Raw genomic sequence first — 22,445 nt, forward strand, 5'->3', positions numbered from 1 at the left:
AGGGGATATAAACACGGGATACCGAACCGTGGTTCCTCCCCTCCCCCTCCTGCACCGGAGGGGCAACCGGAGGCAGGAGGAGGGAACCAGCGACAGCGGCGCCGGGATGGTGACCGCCTCTGTATTCGCCGGTCTTGACTGAATGACTTTAGCAGAGGACTCGGGAAGACGCTGGAACTCTCGCAACGACGCATGTAGGAAGAAGGGTCACTCCTGTCACCTGGGCTTGGGCTGGTGACATTTTGCCACGTCCTTTTGTAGATCCAACAAGAGGAGCCCTGGGAATATATATGATTGTTAACTGCTCCCTAACTAGCTTTCTGATGGAGAAAATATGTATGTTTAAACCATGCCCAAGAACAGAGCAACAAGTAGGCCCTATCATTATGCCACCACGGACAATCCATCCGCAGCAGCAAGCCCGGTCAGAGTTGCTGAGATCAAATCCCCTACCTGCTTAGTCATCTCCATTAACAGCGGCAGGGCACTGAACCACGAGCAGCAAGATCATTTCAACCAATTCATGCAGCTGTGTTAAGTTTGAGATCATCCTACTCATCGCTTTTAGCCAGTAATTAACCGGCTGCAACGGAGAGGGGGTCCTCCGGTACATTCGTTCGACTGGTGAAAGCCTTAACACTGACCGTGATGGCTATTGCCCGAAATATCTCCGGCTTGCCTACAGCGCCTACAGCTACAGCTTGTTCGTTGGTGCGCCGTGGACCACACGCACTCCCGAGCGGACCCACGGCTGTAATCTTTCTCTTTTAGCCAAATGATACGGAACGAAGAATAGATTAATAATAAAAAACAAGGAATGGAATAAAGTGGCAAGGAGCATCAAGGAACGGCTGGTTCACTGCATTATTGAGTTGCATCTCACTGCAGCCCTCCTCACACTGGTACGGTGAGCTCCGGCTGCAGCTGCAAGACGACTAGCAGGTGCGTACTTGCTTCTCTGAATTCCCGCTTAATTGAAAGACAAGGCTGAACTCTGAATTCCTTTCTCTGGGTATACATATGATCCTCCACAACTGCTTCAGTTTATTTCTTTTTTGTGAACGTCCTGTGAGGCTGTGAGATCTATCAAATCGGTTTGGCAACTTTCATCGCAGAGAGATCTGCTTCTACTGCCATGGCATCCCCAACATCCAGTATGGTTTCATCACAAAACTCTACTACTTTTGCATCTATTGGTAATTGGTTTCGTGTTTCTTTCTAATTTCGTTCTTTCTTTTTTTTTCAAAAGATTGATTTGATAGGAAGTGGTAGGAAACGAATTGAAGAGAAGGTTTTCTTGGTAGTACCTGTACAAGGCTGCTAGTCTTGATGTAGAAGAATAACGCCATGAAGGGTTGGACAGATGACCATCCAAGGAAGCTACAATACTCACTAGTTAAAGAGATTACAAATAATTTTGCAGATGAACTTGGACGCGGTACATTTGGACGTGTGTTTAAGGTACCCCTATTAAATTAAAAATCTCCTTTGTAATGTTCGTTGTAAAACATACGATGTTTTTAAATTTATTTACATTCATAATCTCTGACCTCCTTCTATCTCTTACAGTGATTGTGGGTAAACCTTTAAACTAAATATCTCTTCTTGCCAAGCTAACATTTGAACCAGGGTCATGGTATAATTAAAAGTGTAGTTTATAATCCAAAGCTCTATTTGTTGCATAGGTGTCCTTTGAGCCATGGGAATGTCTCCAGAAAAACATATGTGGAAAATATATCAAAGATGGTTTCTGTTTCTAGACCTTATCATTAGCAGTTTTAAATAAAAGAACAATTTGCAATGAGCTCATATCACAGAAAGTATTACAAAATATATCGCAAATGGTTTTTATGTCTAAACCTTGCCACAGATACTTAGTTTTGAAAGCAAAACAGTCATTGGTGGCCTTGAGACTATCTGTAGTAGTGAATGTTGGATGATATTGTTGTTTATTGTCTTAACATCGGTTATATGAGGATGTGTGCAAAAGGAACCGAGCTAATCGTATTCATTTTCATTTATAATTCTCTGTTACTATATATCAGCATAGAAAAAACAAAATTATTATGTGTAATTAAAGAAGGTGTTTAATAGGGGCTGCTTGATGATGGAGAAGAGGTTGCTGTGAAGCTGCTTCGTTATTTCACGCCTGAGATCAGTGACCAGCAGTTCCAAAATGAATTTGGAAACCTTAAGAAGCTCAAGCATCCTAATATTGTACAATTGTTGGGGTTCTGCGATGAACCTGAGGAAGAAATTATTGAGCACAAAGGAAAATTAATACTTTGCTATAGGATACGCAGGGCACTATGTCTTGAGTATGTGCCCAATGGAAGCCTTCGCAAGTTTCTTTCAGGTAAGGTGCTCATGTGTTATTGCGTAATATTATTTCGGACATTAAAAATATTCTTTGCATTATGTATATTGAGAATATTATGTTTGTTCTTGTAGGTGGATGTCTTAGCAAGAATTGGCCCATACGCTACAAAATAATTAAGGGAATCTGTGAGGGTCTACAGTACCTTCACAAGATTCCCATTTTCCATCTTGACTTAAAACCTGATAATATACTGCTAGATGAGAAGATGTTGCCAAAAATCACCGATTTTGGTTTATCTAGGCTCATCGGTGAAGGGAACACCAAAAGGACAATGACGCCTCTAGGGACACTGTAAGATTATTGTCTCCTGTGAACTTTTGATCTGCTAAATTGTAGTTATTCCTTAGTCTCACTTTGCTATGTCATTTATGTTCTGCTGCAGTGGATACTTGCCTCCAGAGTTCATTAACAATCAAATAATCTCCAGGGAATATGACATATATAGTTTAGGTGTTATAATTATGCAGATAATCACTGGAGTTACAGGCTTCTCTGATTTTGCTGACATGGAGCCCCAAGAATTTATTGAACATGTAAGAATAATTTAATTAATCTTAATTTATAAGCCTCTTATATACTAGAACATGTTCGAATAATTTAAATAATCTTAAGCGGGTTACATATAATGGATGGATTGAGCCTATCGACCAGTATATATTAGGTAAAATATTTAGGGGGCGAGGCTCCCCCGGATACATATGGCAGTCTACGATATGTATATCTACAAGTACCAAATATACTCTAACATCCCTCCGCAGTCACAGCGGGAGTAGTGCAGACGGTGAGACTGGAGAAGAAGCCGGAGGTAGAAGCCTGTAACGCCCGCAGAAATCACTATCTAAAATCACCCGTTAAAAAACCATCTTTAAAATCTTTTTACCGCTGAGCTCCCGGAAATCGGAAATCTTCCCGGTGTTTTCGCGGTCCCGGTACCCATGCCAGCCCCCACCTATCTTTTTCCGTGCCCGTGAATCTCGCCGCGTGCCGTTGTCAGACGCCGTGCGCGTGCCCCGACCACGTGCCGCGAACGCCGCCGGTCTCTTCCTTTTTCCTTCTCTTTTTTTCCCCTTTTCTCCTTTTCTTTTTCCTTCTTCTTTCTTTCTCTTTCTTCTTTCTTCTTCCTTCCTCTCTCTCTCCTCCTCTTTCTTCTTCCTGGCACCGGGCGCCACCCCCCCCCCGGCGCCACACCTCCTGGCCGGCCAACGCCATCTACTCCGGCGCCCCCATCCCTGGCGCCATACTGCCCCGTCGCCCGGACCCGCGCCGCCCGCCTGGGGTCCCGCCGGTCACCTCTGCCCGTCACCGGCCCCCTCGCTCGGCTCGGTCCCGCCAGTCACCTCGGCCCTCCCGGCCCTGCCGGCGCGCCTGGCGCCACGCCACCCGGCCGCCTTGGGCCCGCGCCCGGGGCACGTGCCGCCACCCGGCGCCGACTCCCCGGCCGGCCTACCCGGCCCCTACCCCGCCGTACGCCGCCGCCACTCCGCCCGGCGCCTGGCGCCACGCCGCGTCCCGGCCCCGCACGCCACCGCCGGCGCCCTCCCCGCCGCCTATAAAAGCCGCCCGGCCCTCCCCACTCTCCACCCACCAACACCACCACTCCCCGTCTCCCCTGCCTCCGCCACCCGAGCCGCCGCCGCCGCCGCCGAAACCCACCACCGGCCGCACCCCCTTCCCTACCCAAATCCCCGAGGTGAGTAGCAAAATGGGGCCTCCCCGGACCCCTCCACCTTCTCCCGCCGCCTCCCCTCGCCGCCGCCGCCCCCAGGCCCGGCCGTGCCCCTCCCTCTCTCCCCCTGTGTACTGTGCGCACCAAAGGAAGAAGAAACCCAAAATTCCGATCTAACCCCCTGAAATCCACTATTCGCGAAATAGTCCTTCCACCACTCTTGTAGCAGTTTCACAAATAAGCCCCTCCACCCCCAAAAGTAATTACACATAGGTCCCTGGTTTATTATAACTCAGCCCTAAGCCTCCGTTTAAGCCCCTAATCCATGTTTAACCCGTCATTTCATGCGCCAAACTTCCTCCAATTAATCCCAAATTTTACCACGTCATCCTCTGGAATACTTTCGCCGATCTATATCCAAATTTCCCAGAAATAATCCTTCTACCTATTTTCCATTCGCGTTTCCTGTTCGGAGCTCACGGTTAAAAATCGTTTCCTTTTTTATTTATTTGTGTGTCTACTTGTGTGTGCCGTAGATCGCGGATTGACCGAGGAGGAGCCCGAGGAAGAGTTTGACCGTGAGCCCGAGCCCGAGGACCAGTACCGCGAGCCGGAACTCCCGGAAGGCTTTGAAGATGGCAAGTCCAATCTCACCCTTTGATGCATACTTAATACCTAGTTTTTCAAACACAACCTATTGGCCTGTTTTACAAAAATGCATATTATTTTATCGCAAGACATGGTTGGATAGCCACCCCTTGATTGTTATGAACATTCCTTGTTGTCCTATGCCTATCTCTAAATATGACTCGCTCTGTTTAGATGATAGCCACTGCTAGAACGCTTAGGAAATTGTGACTCAACTGCAATCATTATTACAATAAGTGTATTCGGAAAATAAGTGTGTGTGTGTGTCCACGCAAGAGAAATGGCTTTTGGGGTTGGGGGAAAAGGATGTGTAGACGGGATGGATGGGTGTTCCTCGTGTGGGATGCCATGTTGTTGTGCTCGTACCTTGGTGGTTGAGCAATGTCGGGAGATATCCATCCTGTCGTAATTAAGGACCGAGTTGATGTGTCATCTTGCCTAATTCCACTATCGTGCAACCACTCGACCGTTGTATGGGCAACGCCTTAGCATAAATCCCACTAGCTGGATGGTTAGTCCTCAGGGGTGCTGGTGAGCAACGGAAACCCATGGAAAAGGAGTAAGATCTTGGTGACTTAGGTCCCGGTTACGGTCTCATGGACGAGCCGTGAACCCCTTGGGTGTTTTCCGTGAGGGCTAGCCAGCCTTAGCTAAGGTGGGTAATGGCTTTGTTAGGATCCGTACCGTCACTAAGGTGATCGTGCTGCGGTACCCTACTTGTGGGAAAAGTGTACACCCTCTACAGAGTTAAAACCTATCCGGGTAGCCGTGTCCACGGCATTGGACGAGTTACGGCTTGGTCACATAACTAGCAATTGGGCAAGAATGTCATGTGTGTGTGTGTGTGTGTGTGTGGGATTTTGGAAGAGTCCGGCAGTTGTGCCGTGCGCTATGACGGACGGGGAGTCCGATAGCGATAAAAACTTGGATCCTTTGTGTAGGATCAACCCCACTCAATGTCTCGAGTATTAAAGGAAAACCTTACAAAAACCCTTTCAAAACGATCCCCTGCATGTGTTAAAATTTAGCTTTTCCGCAAATAAACTCTAGCCTATCCTTGTCATACTTGTGCATAAACTTGCTTGTATCCCCTCCGTGGATGGGGTTGGACTTGTTGAGTACGTTAGTAATCACCCTTGCTTCATTACTACAGAGGAAGACCCCGATTTCGTCGCAGAGGACCTCGAGTAGAGGTTGTGTCCGCACCCGACGCTGCCTGTGGTGTTGTCTTGCCCAAGATGCTGCTGCTGCCGTGTAGTCCCGAGTGCTGTCTTTTGGCAGTCGCTTGGTTAGCCGCCGTTATTTATTTACTGTTTATCGCTGCGTGGCTTTCACGTCCACTCCCTCGGGAGTTGTACGGTAACTGAATTATCTGTCGAATAAATATGTTATCAGCCTCCTGGGACTGATATTTGTATCACATTTAGTCTCTACTTATGTGGGGACGCTTCAGGTGGTATCAGAGCCGTCGTTGGCTGTAGGACGCGACCTTAGGACCGGATTAGCCCTTTTTGACCAAAACAAAAGAATTACAAAATTTCTTCCTACCTTTGCTCTATTGTAAAACTAATTTGTGCCCCGGATCTTTTCCAGATGGCCGAGGAAGGATGGGTCAACAGCCACTGCCTGGAAGAGCCTGGTTTTCCCAGATTGCTGTTCGCCTGCATGGACCGCCTCGGGATTTATGAGCGTCCGGAGTACACCAGCAGGGAGTACGAGGACCGCGGGACCCCTCGATGTGAGATGATCATCTACATCGGGCGGAGTAGCCACTATCCGGATATCCAGCCATGGAACGTGACTGCCACCGGCTTCCGGCACAAGGATACCTATCAAGTGGCAGCCCGGAAGGCCCTCCGTTTCCTGTGTCAGATCTATGAGAGGCACATTGGCCGCACTCCGATGAGGTTCTACCCGCCTGTCAAGAAAAACCGCCCGGTTTGGCTGGCCCGGGTACGGACCTTGGAAGGACGTGGACAGCGCGAGGATGACCCCACTGTGCTGCACATGGCTGCCTACCTTCTCACCTTGGATGAACTCTACGACGAGCAGGCTGCTAAGTTGAAGCAGCAGACCCGTAGGGCCGAGGACGCAGAGGTTATGGTGAGGAGGCTTCAGGTGAAGTTAGCCGCTGCCGAAGCCCGAGCCGCAGCCGCTCAAAGCAACGAGGCCATTGCCGTTGAGGCTCTCAAGGAGGCTGAGGATCGGCACACCAAGGAGCTGAAGGATGCCCACCTCACTGTTCGTGCCAGAAGAAGGATGGTGGCCATCGAGGACGACGAGGCTCCGATCCTTGAAGGGATTCCCATTCTTCCAGGGCCCAGTAAGCGGAAAAGTCCGGACGCCACCCCGGCACCACCACCTTCGGAAAGGAACTCCGAGGTGTCGGATGGAGTGGTTCCCGAGACCCCTCCCACGGGCGGGACTCTGAAGGATGAAGTGCTGGCCCTTCTCCTCCCATTGGAGGATCACTCAGTCCAAGGAGAAGACTCGCCCCGCGAGTAGTGTGCCCAGCCAGGATTGCCCAAGGAATGAAGCCGTCATGGTCCGTAGTTTAGAGTTGTACCCCCCAGTTGTGTTGCTGTAACCGGTCGTGTAGTGCGTGTTTTGGCCTTACCCCCAGCAGTGTTGTACCCCCGTGGCAGAATAAATAAAATCGTTTGTGTTTGTTGCTTGTTAGTCTGTGTGTTTGTCGACAGAGGTGGATTCTGTCTCTTCGAAAATACGAAATAACCACTTTAAAGATCACTAAAATCCAAATCATACTCTCATAAAAAGGTCTCACTCAATCTGCAGATGCCGCCCAAGCGTGCCACCAGGACTTCCCCCAGTCAGGCCCATGCCTCCCCCAGTGCAGAGAGGCAGCCAGAAAGGCAGGAGCCGCCCCCGGCAGTACTCCCTGAGGAGCAGGAAGTAAGCCAGCCAGAAGGAAGGGGAGAAAGCCAAGTGGGAACGCAGCAATCACCGCCCCCACCGGTTATCGATCTGGTTCAAGTGATGAACAACCAGACCCTTCTGCTGGAAGCTCTGGCCAACGCCGTTACTCGCCAGAGGCCCCGCGGGCAGAACATGAATGAGAAGTTGACGGACTTCCTCCGGACCAAGCCACCCACTTTTGGCGGGTCTGTCAACCCTCTGGACGCAGATGACTGGCTACGCGTCATCCAGAGGAAGCTGGAGCCCTTTGGTTGTGAGGGCAGGGACAAAATTCTCTTAGCTGCCCACCAGCTCACTGGGACTGCCCTAGCTTGGTGGGAGAACTACTGCTCTGCCGCCCAGGATGCCTCCACTATCACCTGGGATGAGTTCGTGACGGAATTCCGTCGCTACCACATTCCCGCCGCCACCATGAAGCGCAAGGCGGATGAGTTCCGTGAGCTCCGCCAGGGCAACCGATCTGTGGAGGAGTACACCTTCCAGTTCATGGAGCTGGCTCATTATGCTCCAGAGGAGGTGGACAAGGATGAGAAGAAGCAGGACATGTTCAAGAAAGGCTTGAACGCGGAGCTGAGGACCCTGCTCACTCCCCAGATCTACCCCGACTTCAACACCTTGATGAACATGGCCATCTTGACCGAGAGGGCTAAGGCAGAAGAGTGGAGGGACAACAAGCGTCGGTTCCTGGAAAACAAGGCGCACCAGCAGGACCGATTCCAGAAGCCAAGGAGCTTCGGTCACCCCTTGCCCAGATCCCAAGCTCCCATGCATTATCGGACCCAGTCCCAAGCATCTGGTTCGCATCAGACTGCTGCCCCATTCAGGAGCCAGAACTCTATCAAGGCCCCACAGAGCAGCGCCAGCCAGGTCACCAGCAATGGTAGAGCATGCTTCAACTGCAGAGAGCCAGGACATTTCATCGCCAACTGCCCCTATGCCAACAAGCCAGCAGCATCAGCCTTGTCCAACTCAGTAGCTGGACCCAGGGCCGCCCTGTCAGGAGCCAACCGTGTGCCAGTTCGCAGCAGCGGCAACCCCAGCAACAACAACAGCCAGCAGATGAGGCCGCCCCAGCAGTCATTCGGACGAGCCCGTGTCAACCACATCGGCGCGCAGGAGGCTCGCGAAGCTCAAGGCGTGGTGCTCGGTGAGTTCCTAGTCAGCTCAGTCTTGGCAACAGTACTTTTTGATTCTGGAGCATCACATTCCTTCATATCCTCAAGTTTTGTGGAAAAACATCATATACCTACAGTACTACTAAAGTTACCCCTATTAACCCGGACTCCTGGAGCCGACATTCAGTGTCGACTAGGCTATTCTCGGGTAAGGATCAATTTAAGTGGGGTAGAATTTCTAGCAGATCTAGTAGTACTTAAGTCTAAGAGGATAGATGTGATTCTTGGAATGGACTGGCTGAGCCTACATGACGGTCATATAGGGTGTGCCGATAAGGTAGTGCACCTGACCAATCGAGATGGTGTGCAAGTGACCTGTCACACTAAGGGAAGTGGTCCAGACCCCATGGTGTTCAGCATGGAGACCAAGACCTTAGAAGGAGTCCCAGTAGTGAGTGAGTACCCGGACGTCTTTCCTGAAGAACTACCTGGAATGCCCCCTGACAGGGACATAGAGTTCTTAATTGACCTCGTCCCCGGAACCTCCCCTATAGCTAAGAGACCCTATAGAATGGCAGCCTCAGAGTTAGCCGAGCTGAAGAAACAGTTGGGAGAGTTGCAACAGAGTGGCTTCATCAGGCCCAGCTCATCCCCGTGGGGAGCCCCCGTGCTTTTTGTCAAAAAGAAAGACGGGAGTATGAGGATGTGCGTGGATTATCGCGCATTAAATGAGGTCACCATTAAGAATAAGTACCCTCTCCCCAGAATAGATGACCTGTTCGACCAACTGAAGGGAGCCAAGTATTTCTCCAAGATAGATCTGAGATCGGGGTATCATCAGCTCAAGATCAAGGAGAGCGACATCCCGAAGACCGCCTTTGTCACCCGTTATGGTCAATTTGAGTTTACAGTGATGTCCTTTGGATTGACCAATGCACCGGCTTATTTCATGAACCTCATGAACAAGGTGTTTATGGATGAGTTAGATAAATTTGTCGTAGTCTTTATTGACGACATACTTATCTACTCCAAGAGTGTTCAGGAGCATGAACACCACTTACGGGTGGTCTTGGAAAAACTGAGAGCCCACCGACTCTATGCTAAATTCAGCAAGTGTGAATTTTGGCTTGAGAAGGTGGCATTCCTTGGTCATATCTTGACCGCGGAAGGAGTAGCAGTTGATCCTGAGAAGGTGGAAGCCGTCTCCAACTGGCAACAGCCCACTAATGTTAGTGAAATCAGGAGTTTCCTGGGTTTAGCAGGGTATTATCGGAGGTTTATTGAGGGATTCTCCAAGATAGCCCGTCCCATGACAGAGTTGCTCAGAAAGGACAAGAAGTTCACCTGGACCGAGTCATGTGAACGGAGTTTCCGAGAGATGAAGAAGAGATTGACAACAGCCCCAGTGCTAACCCTGCCAGACATCCAGCGAGACTTCATCATCTACTGCGATGCATCCCGACAAGGATTAGGGTGTGTCCTCATGTAGGATGGGAAGGTTGTGGCCTATGCTTCCCGACAACTTAAGCCCCATGAGCAGAACTACCCAACCCATGACTTAGAATTTGCAACCGTAGTGCATGCCCTCAAGATCTGGAGACATTATCTGATTGGGAATAAGTGTGAAATCTACACCGACCATAAAAGCCTAAAGTACATCTTTACCCAACCCGATCTGAATTTAAGGCAGAGGAGGTGGCTAGAGCTGGTAAAGGACTACAACCTAGAAATCCATTACCACCCCGGCAAAGCTAATGTTGTAGCTGATGCCCTGAGCAAAAAGTCCTATGGACAGCCCGGACCCGAGAATGCCCGTCTACGAGAGGAAGTGGCCCGGTTGAATGTGCATATCATCCCCCAGAATGCTAGCCGTAGGCTAAGTGTCCAGCCCACCTTGGAGGATAAAATCCGAGAAGCCCAGGGTTCAGACCAAGACTTAGCAAAAATCCGCAAGCAAACCGGAGAAAATAAAGCCCCGGATTTCAGGGTAGATGACAAAGAAACCTTGTGGTATAAGAACAGAATTTGTGTCCCCAAGGACGGAGAATTCCGGCAGATCATCATGGATGAAGCCCATAACTCAGCATACTCCATTCACCCCGGATCCACAAAGATGTACATGGACCTAAAGCAGAAATACTGGTGGAATGGAATGAAGGCAGACATAGCTCAGTTCGTCGCCCGTTGTGACACCTGCCAAAGGGTCAAAGCCGAACACCAGAAGCCAGCCGGCTTGCTGCAACCTTTGACTATCCCGGTTTGGAAGTGGGATGAGATCGGCATGGATTTTGTAGTAGGCTTGCGCAGAACTCAGAAGGGAAATGACTCCATATGGGTAATAGTGGACCGACTCACCAAGGTTGCTCACTATCTGCCCGCACGGACCACATACGGTGGAGAAAAACTGGCTCGACTCTACGTCGACAACATAGTGAAGCTGCATGGTGTGCCCAGCCGGATCGTCTCAGATAGAGGAACTCAGTTCACCTCTAGGTTTTGGAGGAGCTTACACAAAGCCATGGGCACCAAACTGGATTTTAGTTCAGCTTATCACCCCCAGACCGATGGCCAAACAGAGCGGGTAAATCAAATCATGGAAGATATGTGGAGGGCGTGTGTCCTCACCTATGGGAAGGATTGGGAACAAAGTCTACCCTATGCAGAATGCTCATACAACAATAGTTACCAAGCCAGTCTAGGCATGTCACCATTTGAGGCTCTTTATGGTAGAAAGTGTCAGACCCCTTTGATGTGGTCAGAAGTCGGAGAACGTTCCCTGGTCGGACCAGCTTTTATCAAGGAAGCAGAAGACCGTGTAGCAGAAATCCGAGAGAAGCTGAAGGCTGCCCAGTCCAGACAGAAGAGCTACTCGGACAAGAGAAGACGGGAATTGTGCTTCAATGAGGGAGATTTTGTCTACCTCAAGGTATCCCCGATTCGGGGTACTCGAAGATTTCAAGTGCAAGGAAAGCTAGCCCCTCGGTATATCGGACCATACCAGGTGTTAAAGAGAGTTGGAGCCGTAGCGTACCGTATCCAACTGCCCGAAGAAATGTCGGATATCCACCCGGTATTTCATGTTTCCCAGCTAAGAAGTGCCTGAGAGTACCGGAGGAACAAGTGCTAGTGGAAACAATAGACCTACAAAAGGACCTTCGGTATCAAGAAGTGCCTGTCAAGATTTTGGACACTGTCACCAGAAGGACAAGAAATACGACAGTTCGGATATGCAGAGTACAATGGAGCAGGCATGGCGAAGAAGAAGCCACGTGGGAACGCGAAGACGCGTTAAAGAAGGAATTTCCCCATCTCTTCAGGACTCAGTCGAATCTCGAGGACGAGATTCAATTTAAGTGGGGTAGGTTTGTAACGCCCGCAGAAATCACTAACTAAAATCACCCGTTAAAAAACCGTCTTTAAAATCTTTTTACCGCTGAGCTCCCGGAAATCGGAAATCTCCCCGGTGTTTTCGCCGTCCCGGTACCCATGCCGGCCCCCACCTATCTTTTTCCGTGCCCGTGAATCTCGCCGCATGCCGTTGTCAGACGCCGTGCGCGTGCCCCGACCGCGTGCCGCGAACGCCGCCGGTCTCTTCCTTTTTCCTTCTCTTTTTTCCCCCTTTTCTCCTTTTCTTTTTCCTTCTTCTTTCTTTCTCTTTCTTCTTTCTTCTTCCTTCCTCTCTCTCTCTCCTCCTCTTTCTTCTTCCTGGCACTCGGCGCCACCCCCCCTGGCGCCACACCTCCTGGCCGGCCAACGCCATTTACTCCGGCGCCCCCATCCCTGGCGCCATACTGCCCCGTCGCCCGGACCCGCGCCGCCCGCCTGGGGTCCCGCCGGTCACCTCCGCCCGTCACCGGCCCCCTCGCTCAGCTCGGTCCCGCCAGTCACCTCGGCCCTGCCGGCGCGCCTGGCGCCACGCCGCCCGGCCGCCTTGGGCCTGCGCCCGGGGCACGTGCCGCCACCCGAGCCGCCGCCGCCGCCGCCGAAACCCACCACCGGCCGCACCCCCTTCCCTACCCAAATCCCCGAGGTGAGTAGCAAAATGGGGCCTCCCCGGACCCCTCCACCTTCTCCCGCCGCCTCCCCTCGCCGCCGGCGACCCTAGGCCGCCGCCCCCAGGCCCGGCCGTGCCCCTCCCTCTGTCCCCCTGTGTACTATGCGCACCAAAGGAAGAAGAAACCCAAAATTCCGATCTAACCCCCTGAAATCCACTATTCGCGAAATAGTCCTTCCACCACTCTTGTAGCAGTTTCACAAATAAGCCCCTCCACCCCCAAAAGTAATTACACATAGGTCCCTGGTTTATTATAACTCAGCCCTAAGCCTCCGTTTAAGCCCCTAATCCATGTTTAACCCGTCATTTCATGCACCAAACTTCCTCCAATTAATCCCAAATTTTACCACGTCATCCTCTGGAATACTTTCACCGATCTATATCCAAATTTCCCAGAAATAATCCTTCTACCTATTTTCCGTTCGCGTTTCCTGTTCGGAGCTCACGGTTAAAAATCGTTTCCTCTTTTATTTATTTGTGTGTCTAATTGTGTGTGCCGTAGATCGCGGATTGACCGAGGAGGAGCCCGAGGAAGAGTTTGACCGCGAGCCCGAGCCCGAGGACCAGTACCGCGAGCCGGAACTCCCGGAAGGCTTTGAAGACGGCAAGTCCAATCTCACCCTTTGATGCATACTTAATACCTAGTTTTTCAAACACAACCTATTGGCCTGTTTTACAAAATGCATATTATTTTATCACAAGACATGGTTGGATAGCCACCCCTTGATTGTTATGAACATTCCTTGTTGTCCTATGCCTATCTCTAAATATGACTCGCTCTGTTTAGATGATAGCCACTGCTAGAACGCTTAGGAAATTGTGACTCAACTGCAATCATTATTACAATAAGTGTATTCGGAAAATAAGTGTGTGTGTGTGTCCACGCAAGAGAAATGGCTTTTGGGGTTGGGGGAAAAGGATGTGTAGACGGGATGGATGGGTGTTCCTCGTGTGGGATGCCATGTTGTTGTGCTCGTACCTTGGTGGTTGAGCAATGTCGGGAGATATCCATCCTGTCGTAATTAAGGACCGAGTTGATGTGTCATCTTGCCTAATTCCACTATCGTGCAACCACTCGACCGTTGTATGGGCAACGCCTTAGCATAAATCCCACTAGCTGGATGGTTAGTCCTCAGGGGTGCTGGTGAGCAACGGGAACCCATGGAAAAGGAGTAAGATCTTGGTGACTTAGGTCCCGGTTACGGTCTCATGGACGAGCCGTGAACCCCTTGGGTGTTTTCCGTGAGGGCTAGCCAGCCTTAGCTAAGGTGGGTAATGGCTTTGTTAGGATCCGTACCGTCACTAAGGTGATCGTGCTGCGGTACCCTACTTGTGGGAAAAGTGTACACCCTCTGCAGAGTTAAAACCTATCTGGGTAGCCGTGTCCACGGCATTGGACGAGTTACGGCTTGGTCACATAACTAGCAATTGGGCAAGAATGTCATGTGTGTGTGTGTGTGTGTGGGATTTTGGAAGAGTCCGGCAGTTGTGCCGTGCGCTATGACGGACGGGGAGTCCGATAGCGATAAAAACTTGGATCCTTTGTGTAGGATCAACCCCACTCAATGTCTCGAGTATTAAAGGAAAACCTTACAAAAACCCTTTCAAAACGATCCCCTGCATGTGTTAAAATTTAGCTTTTCCGCAAATAAACTCTAGCCTATCCTTGTCATACTTGTGCATAAACTTGCTTGTATCCCCTCCGTGGATGGGGTTGGACTTGTTGAGTACGTTAGTACTCACCCTTGCTTCATTACTACAGAGGAAGACCCCGATTTCATCGCAGAGGACCTCGAGTAGAGGTTGTGTCCGCACCCGATGCTGCCTGTGGTGTTGTCCTGCCCAAGATGCTGCTGCTGCCGTGTAGTCCTGAGTGCTATCTTTTGGCAGTCGCTTGGTTAGCCGCCGTTATTTATTTACTGTTTATCGCTACGTGGATTTCACTCCCACTCCCTCAGGAGTTGTACGGTAACTGAATTATCTGTCGAATAAATGTGTTATCAGCCTCCTGGGACTGGTATTTGTATCACATTTAGTCTCTACTTATGTGGGGACGCTTCAAAGCCGATGGACTGTCATTGCCCTGCAATTATAACATCGATGCGATGCAGATGCTACGACTAAACAGAAAACCGGTGAGGAACTCATGCGGATGATAGCCCTTTGTGCCGATGTCGACGTAGCCGAGGTGAGGACAAATAGCCATGGTCGAGGATGCCGTGCGTAGGGTAGCTGTGGTCGACGTAGTCGTCAAGGTTGCCGAAAACGAGGGAGTTGGACATGAAGCTGCGGGCGTACGAGGAGACACCACGGGGATGGTGGCGCATAGGGGAAGACACCAAAGACGAAGACGGTGACGCGTCGAGGCAATTGTAGAAGGAGAGGTCGATGCGGAAGTCGATGCTGTCAGGCCGACGTGTAGACCAGGCATATCCGGGTTTGCCAAGCCCGGAAACACGTCGGGGATGATGGCACGCACCAATGTTGCCAATACTAAACGTGCAAGGTAGAGGGCACCGGCCATGTGTCAGCGTCTGAGGGACTAGCAGAGGAGGCCTCCAGGATGGTTGCGGGCGCGGAATGGCGTGGGGGTAGAAGGTGCCGATGCAGCCTGCGGTTGTCGGAGTAGAAGAATGAGGTGGATATGAGACGGCAACACTGGCGACGAGGTGGTGCTGGACGAAGTAAGGAGGTAGACCCTAATGATTTGGCGCAAGGCCCGATGATCCGGATGATGCAGTGGTGGAGCTTAAAGGAGATGGCGAAGAACTCGAACACCTTGATGAAGACCATGTGCGTGATGCGCACAATGACGTAGTCGTGGACAAGGTTGCAGACGCTGTCGAGGAAGACGACGTGGACGTGGTTGAGGATGTAGTCAATGGCGATGAAGATGCAACGACGGGGAGGACCAGGGATGGCAGCGCTGTTGCTCGAAGAGGCAAAGTAGCCGCAACCCTCATGTCGGTGGTGGTGCGCACGTACTTAGGACAACCGTCCCAAATCCGCACATTCCGCGACCATGCATTATTAACTGATCGGACAAGGGTGCACGTATGAGATGACGGACGACGATGTCGTGCAGATCGGAGTGGTAGCAGCGATGTCGGGGATGACCGGCGTGGAGATCGTGTGGCAGATGGACCTGGTGGTGCCCCTACGCGAACCGCACGCTAGCCCGGACCACACAGGTGTTGAAGAGGAAGGCCGATGACGATGTCCAAGAAAAGGAGCGCAGAGTCGACTGGCGTGGGCGACGCAAACCCAATATCTGATAGGAAGAAAAAAAAGGGACAGCAGTAGGATCGATCTTCATATAGAACTCTGGGTGCGCATAGCTTTATTTCCCAACTCCTTATCTCTTCCCGTCCTGGTGGTCAACGGAGACAGGAGAAAAGAATTGAGGTCTTGTTTAGTTGCCCAAGTTTGGAGGTGCCAAATTACTGCTATAGCACTGTAGCACACTGTAGCATTTCGTTTGTATTTGTGAATTATTATCCAAACATTGACTAATTAGGCTCAAAAGATTCGTCTCGCAAAGTACAACAAAACTGTGCAATTAGTTTTTTCTACATTTAGTACTCCATGCATGTACCGCAAGTTTGATGTGATGGGGAATCTTCTTTTTGCATAGTGCCAAAGTTGCGAGTTGGGGGTGAACTAAACAAGGGCTGAGAGAGAGGGAGAACGTGGCCTGCAGCGCATGTCAGCGGTGCGTCTCGCAGAGTTTGGTCAGCCCTGTGTCCCTGACGGCAGCGCCGCGCAGGGGTGCCCATGCACGGCACAACGTAGGGGGTGTTTGAATACTAGGTGCTAAACTTTAGCAGTGTCACATTGGATGTTCGGATGCTAATTAGGAGGACTAAACATGAGCTAATTATAAAACTAATTGCAGAACCCATATGCTATTTCGCGAGACGAATCTATTAAGCCTAATTAATCCATCATTAGCAAATGGTTATTGTAGCACTACATTGTCAAATCATGGACTAATTAGGCTTAATAGATTCGTCTCGCGAATTAGACTCCATCTGTGTAATTAGTTTTGTAATTAGCCTATATTTAATACTCCTAATTAGCATCCAAACATCCGATGTGACATGTGCTAAACTTTAGCATTGGGTATCCAAACACCCCCGTAGTATGGAATCGCCACGCCGGTGGCAGAGCATGTCGTCGGGATAGGCCACGCAGCTTGGCTGGCCACGGTAGCGACACCGCCGCCCACCGGCTGCAGCGGAGGGGATCTGGATGGCGACGACACGACCCCACCCGGCTCGTGACCAAGCTTCAATCTGTTGCTGCTTGACACGACGCGGGCGACGGAATCAGCCGCTGAAAGAAGGACGCTGCCCCTAGCGAGATTGATCTCCCCGGAGGAGCACGGTTAGGGTTTGTCGTTAAGAATTAGTCGTAAAAAATTAGAACCTAAACTTGTGATACCATATAGAAGGAATAGATTACGTATAATCGATGTATTGATGGTTATTGCATTGAGCTTCTCGGCCGGTACATATTAAGTACAAGATTTGGGGGCGAAGGCTCCCCGGATACATATGGTATCTACGACACGTATATCTACAACTACCAAATATACTCTAACAGTTCGTTTTGTTTTGGAGATTCTTATTGTATATCAGCACGCCAGGTTGATAGTCCTGTTGGAACAATATCCATGAATTTATCACCATTTAATAGCAGATGCATGCAAGTAGAGTGTCACTCCATCAGCTTTCAACCACTTTAGATTCAAGGGAGATCTTTCTGTAAATCACACTGTGGACTCTACATGTTGTGGTTATTATTTCACTCATCACATTTGGTCAGAACTCTAAAGTTCATTATAGTGCAACGAGCCCATATAAACGTGACAGTTCATAACGATTTACTGTTACAATCAATTCCTATATTCAAAACAAAACAACATGAATTTGCAATAGGGCAGAGTACTAAATTCCATAATATTAACCGCCCTTGTACTTGTTCTACTCTGTGTTTTAACTTCAAAGGTACATGACAACTGGAAAAGAAGTCTAGAAGAGATCCCAGAGTATGCGTCACTTGAAGCGGATTGCAAACAAGTGAAAGGATGTATGGAAATTGCAATAAACTGCAAGAAGAAGAAGCGTCATGAAAGGCCTACAATAGAGGATATTATCAGCAAATTAGATGAGACGGAAACTGTTAAAATTGACACGCAGTTGTCAATTAAAAAGGTACAACCTATCATTCATCTTATATATGTAAAAAATATACAACCCATAGTTTATTTGTCCCTAAATATTACCAGTGGTCGAAAATATATACTTGGCTCTTTATACGTCCACATGGCAACTTTCACTATGTTTGTTTTTAAATATTTAAGTTGGAAACAGGGAAAATAAATTGTTTGATTTGTGTCGGAAACATGCATATATCGAATATAAAAGTGAGCAAAATACTCATGACTCTCAGTATATTAATGTCTCTCTTTCTTGCCACTGTTAATTTTGTATGCTGTAATTCTAACTAGAGGTGCGCGCGCGCGTTAGAAAATAAGTCTACAACAGATCCCAGAGTATGCCATCATGTGAATTCATACCGACACAAGTCGATGAGATATCAGCCACGGCCCTTGCAATCGTAGAATACAAGACAAAAACAATAAGTTAACTAGCTGTGCAGATATAAACGAGAGGCCGACGTCTCTGGAATTAGCCACCGTCTCCTATACGAAGGAATGAACCACGACGAAACATGATTAGATTAGTAGACGCCCGTCTGTGCAAAATCACTAACAATGTGCCAAAAATAAATTAATTAGCTTTAGGATCTGTGCTATTTTTTTAAAGGAGCGCCGGAGCAAAATTCACAATGTAATTTTTACTTTATTTCGTAGGATGAGCAAACACCATTTTCCTAAGATTTCCCATTTGTTTTTATTGACAGGGTTACTTTGAAGAATCCAGATTCTTATCTAGTGGCATCCTGGGCAGGCCATGTCAATGTTAGTAATGTTACATTTAAAATAGATCCCTTCATTTACTAAATATTTAATTTATTTTTATTGAAGTTTGATATCGATATAATGTAGCATGCTGTGTGTTGGTGTAATTGTGTTGTTCAGTACAATCGGCTGGAGCGGTACTCCTTGCTGTCACGAAGATAGGTTCCATTTTAGGAGATGAAACCTCCAAGGCTGTTATAAATAAGCTGTCTTGGAAAGTTCATTCTCTGAAGGAACTGCCATGGAAAGTCGATCAAATAAGGATGAATCTGACATTCATGAGCCAAATTATACAGCAGATTGGAACAGTCTACCTCACAGATGAGCTTGCCAATAATTGGATCGGGGAGGTCCGGAAGGTGGCTTACCGTGTTGAAGATGTAGTAGACAAATACTCATACCATGTTTTTCAACTGACGCAAGAAGGGTTCCTGAAGTTCTTCATCAAGGGAACCCATAATGACATTGTTTTCAGCGCAATTACAGATGAGATAGCTCATATTGAAGAGGAGATTAACCAAGTTATTCATATGAAGGATAAGTGGTTACACCAAACACAGCTTGTCTCTAACAATCAACAACTTGCTGAGATTGAAAGGCAGCGGTCCCAAGATGGTTTCCCAGATTTTGTCAAAGATGAAGATCTAGTAGGAATTGAAAAAAATAGAAAATTGCTGTCTGGATGGCTGTACTCGGATGAGCTGGATAGCACCGTGATAACAGTTTCGGGTATGGGTGGGTTGGGAAAATCTACCCTGGTAACAAATCTTTATGAACGTGAAAAGGTCAACTTCCCTGTGCATGCTTGGATTGTTGTGTCACAGATCTGCCCGGCAGACGCTCTGTTGAGAAAGCTACTCTGGAAGATTGGGAACAAGAGGGCAGTACACGACTTGAATTGACAAAATGGATGTACACGACTTGAAGGCAGAAATAAAGAAAAAACTCCAAAATAGAAAATGTTTGATTGTATTAGATGACGTCTGGGAGCAAGAGGTATACTTCAAAATACATGATGCTTTCCAGAATCACCAAGCAAGTCGTATTATACTTCAAAATACATGATGCTTTCCAAAATACATGATGCTTCGTTGGACCAGCACCTTGAGCTAGAACCATTGGATGGCCCTGATGCATTTGACCTTTTCTGCAGAAGGGCTTTTCACAACAACAAGGACCACAAATGCCCCAAGGAGTTTGAGGAAATTGCTACATCTATAGTGGATAGGTGTCATGGCCTGCCGCTGGCAATTGTTACTATAGGCAGCTTGTTGTCTTATTTGGAATACATTATTTGGAATCAAACATATAATCAGCTAAGGAGTGAGTTGTCAACAAATGATCATGTCCGAGCAATATTAAACCTAAGCTATCATGATCTATCTGAAGACCTCAGAAATTGCTTTTTGTATTGTAGCTTGTTCCCTGAAGACTACCCCATGTCACGAGAAAGCCTTGTGCGACTGTGGGTTGCAGAAGGCTTTGTTCTGAGCAAAGAAAAGAATAAACATTTGGAATCAAACATATAATCAGCTAAGCTTTTTGTACTGCAAATTGTCAACAAATTGCTTTTTGTACTGCAGCTAGTTCCCTGAAGACTACCCCATGTCACGAGAAAGCCTCGTGCGGCTGTGGGTTGCAGAAGGCTTTGTTCTGAGCAGAGAAAAGAATACACCAGAGGAGGTGGCTGAGGTAAATCTCATGGAACTGATTCACCGCAATATGCTTGAAGTTGTGGACTGTGATGAGCTCGCAAGATGCATAATATTATGCGGGATCTGGCACTCTCCATTGCCAAAGAAGAAAAGTTTGGTTCTGCAAATGATTATGAAGCAATAATACAGGTGGACCCACATGTTCGCCGATTGTCATTATGTAGGTGGAAAGTTAATACTTCACTTAAGGTTAAATTTCCACGTCTCATGGAATGATTTCGTCCACCCATGATTTGTTACCCTCAATTTTGTCTGAATCAAAGCACTTGACTGTTCTAGAGCTGCAAGATTCTAATATCACCGAGGTGCCCACATCTATAGGGAATCTCTTTAATCTGCGGTACATTGGGTTAAGGCGCACCGATGTCAAGTCACTCCCAGAGTCCATTGAGAATCTCTTGAATCTCCACACTCTGGACATCAAGCAAACCCAAATAGAAAAGCTACCACGAGGTACTGTTAATGTTAAGAAGTTGAGGGACCTTTTGGCCGACAGGTTCGCTGACGAAATGCAGTCAGATTTCAGATTTTTTATCGGAGTCGAATCACCTGAAGGGCTGTCGAACCTGGAAGAACTGCGGACTCTAGAGACAGTGCAAGTGAGCAAAGACTTGGCTGAGCAGCTGAAGAAACTGATGCAGCTCAGAAGCGTATGGATAGACAATGTAAGTGCTTCTGATTGTGCAAACCTTTTTGCGACCCTATCGACGATGCCACTTCTTTCCAGCCTGCTTATCTCTGCAAGAGATGTGAATGAGACACTTTGCCTCCAAGCCCTTGATCCGATTTCCACAAAGCTCCACAGGTTAATTGTAAGGGGCCAGTGGGCTTCTGGGACACTGAAGTATCCGATATTTCGCAATCATGGGGAACATCTCAAATATTTAGCGTTAAGCTGGTGTCAGCTTGGAGAAGATCCATTGGGTGTGCTCGCTCCACACGTGCCAAATCTCACCTATTTAAGTCTTAACAGGGTGAATAGTGCAAGCACTTTGGTTCTTTCTGCTGGGTGCTTTCCTCACCTGAAGACGCTCGTCTTGAAGCGAATGCCGGATGTCAAGCAGATGGAAATCGGAGATGGTGCTCTTCCACGTATTGAAGGTCTTTACATTGTGTCCCTAGCACAGCTGGATAAGGTTCCTCAAGGCATCGAGTTGCTTCTTTCTCTGAAGAGGCTTTGGCTGCTGTACCTGCACGATGAGTTTAAAACTCTGTGGCAAACGAGTGGGATGCACCAGAAGATGCAGCACGTTCCAGAGATTCGTATCTAGGACAACTAGATGGTAAATTCTCCATTGGTATGCTTGTATGATGTGTCTGCTCAGAACTGTGTTTGTTGGGCACTTTATCCCTTTTTATTCCAATAAGCCATGAATTCTTCCTTTTGATTTTTTTTATTGTACATTGAAACACCCATGTATGTGCTGTGTGTTGGTTCAGTTGCTTTAGGAATACTACTTTTGTTCAAGAACACTTCCCTTCTGTATTTAACTTTTGTAAATGATGTTATGATCAACAGATTTTGTGCATGTGAGGTGCATAATATGTGAACTTACAAACCAGCAGAATATTCATAATTTCAGGGCGTTTACTTTATTTATATGCTACTAAATTGAACAGTGCTCTTCACTTTGCCACTAACTTTTTGCTTTTCATTTTTTATGCTGTTATTCCAGATGGTGCTTCTAGAAAGTTCAATTTCTCGTAATTCTCAGTCAATTTTCCATTAGCACCCAAAAATACTGAAAAATCCTTCAGAAAAAGCTCCAAAAAATGTAGAAAATTATTTTGAACTAAGAAAAATAGTGAAAGCCTGAAAGGTACTCCCCCCACACACACGCACACCCCAAACGATGAAAGAACGTCGTAAACTCTTAATCACTGAAAAAATATTTTCTAAAACAATATGTGCAGAGAAAACTATCCTACAAATTTACTTTTGTT

General features: G+C 48.1%; 1 pseudogene; it reads left to right on the forward strand.

Moving 5' to 3' along the window:
- Nucleotides 1–711: 711 nt before the first annotated feature.
- On the forward strand, nt 712–22,074 carry LOC101767948 (annotated as a pseudogene).
- Nucleotides 22,075–22,445: the final 371 nt, after the last annotated feature.

This window comes from Setaria italica, chromosome VIII (assembly GCF_000263155.2).
Source record: "Setaria italica strain Yugu1 chromosome VIII, Setaria_italica_v2.0, whole genome shotgun sequence".
Lineage (NCBI taxonomy): Eukaryota > Viridiplantae > Streptophyta > Magnoliopsida > Poales > Poaceae > Setaria > Setaria italica.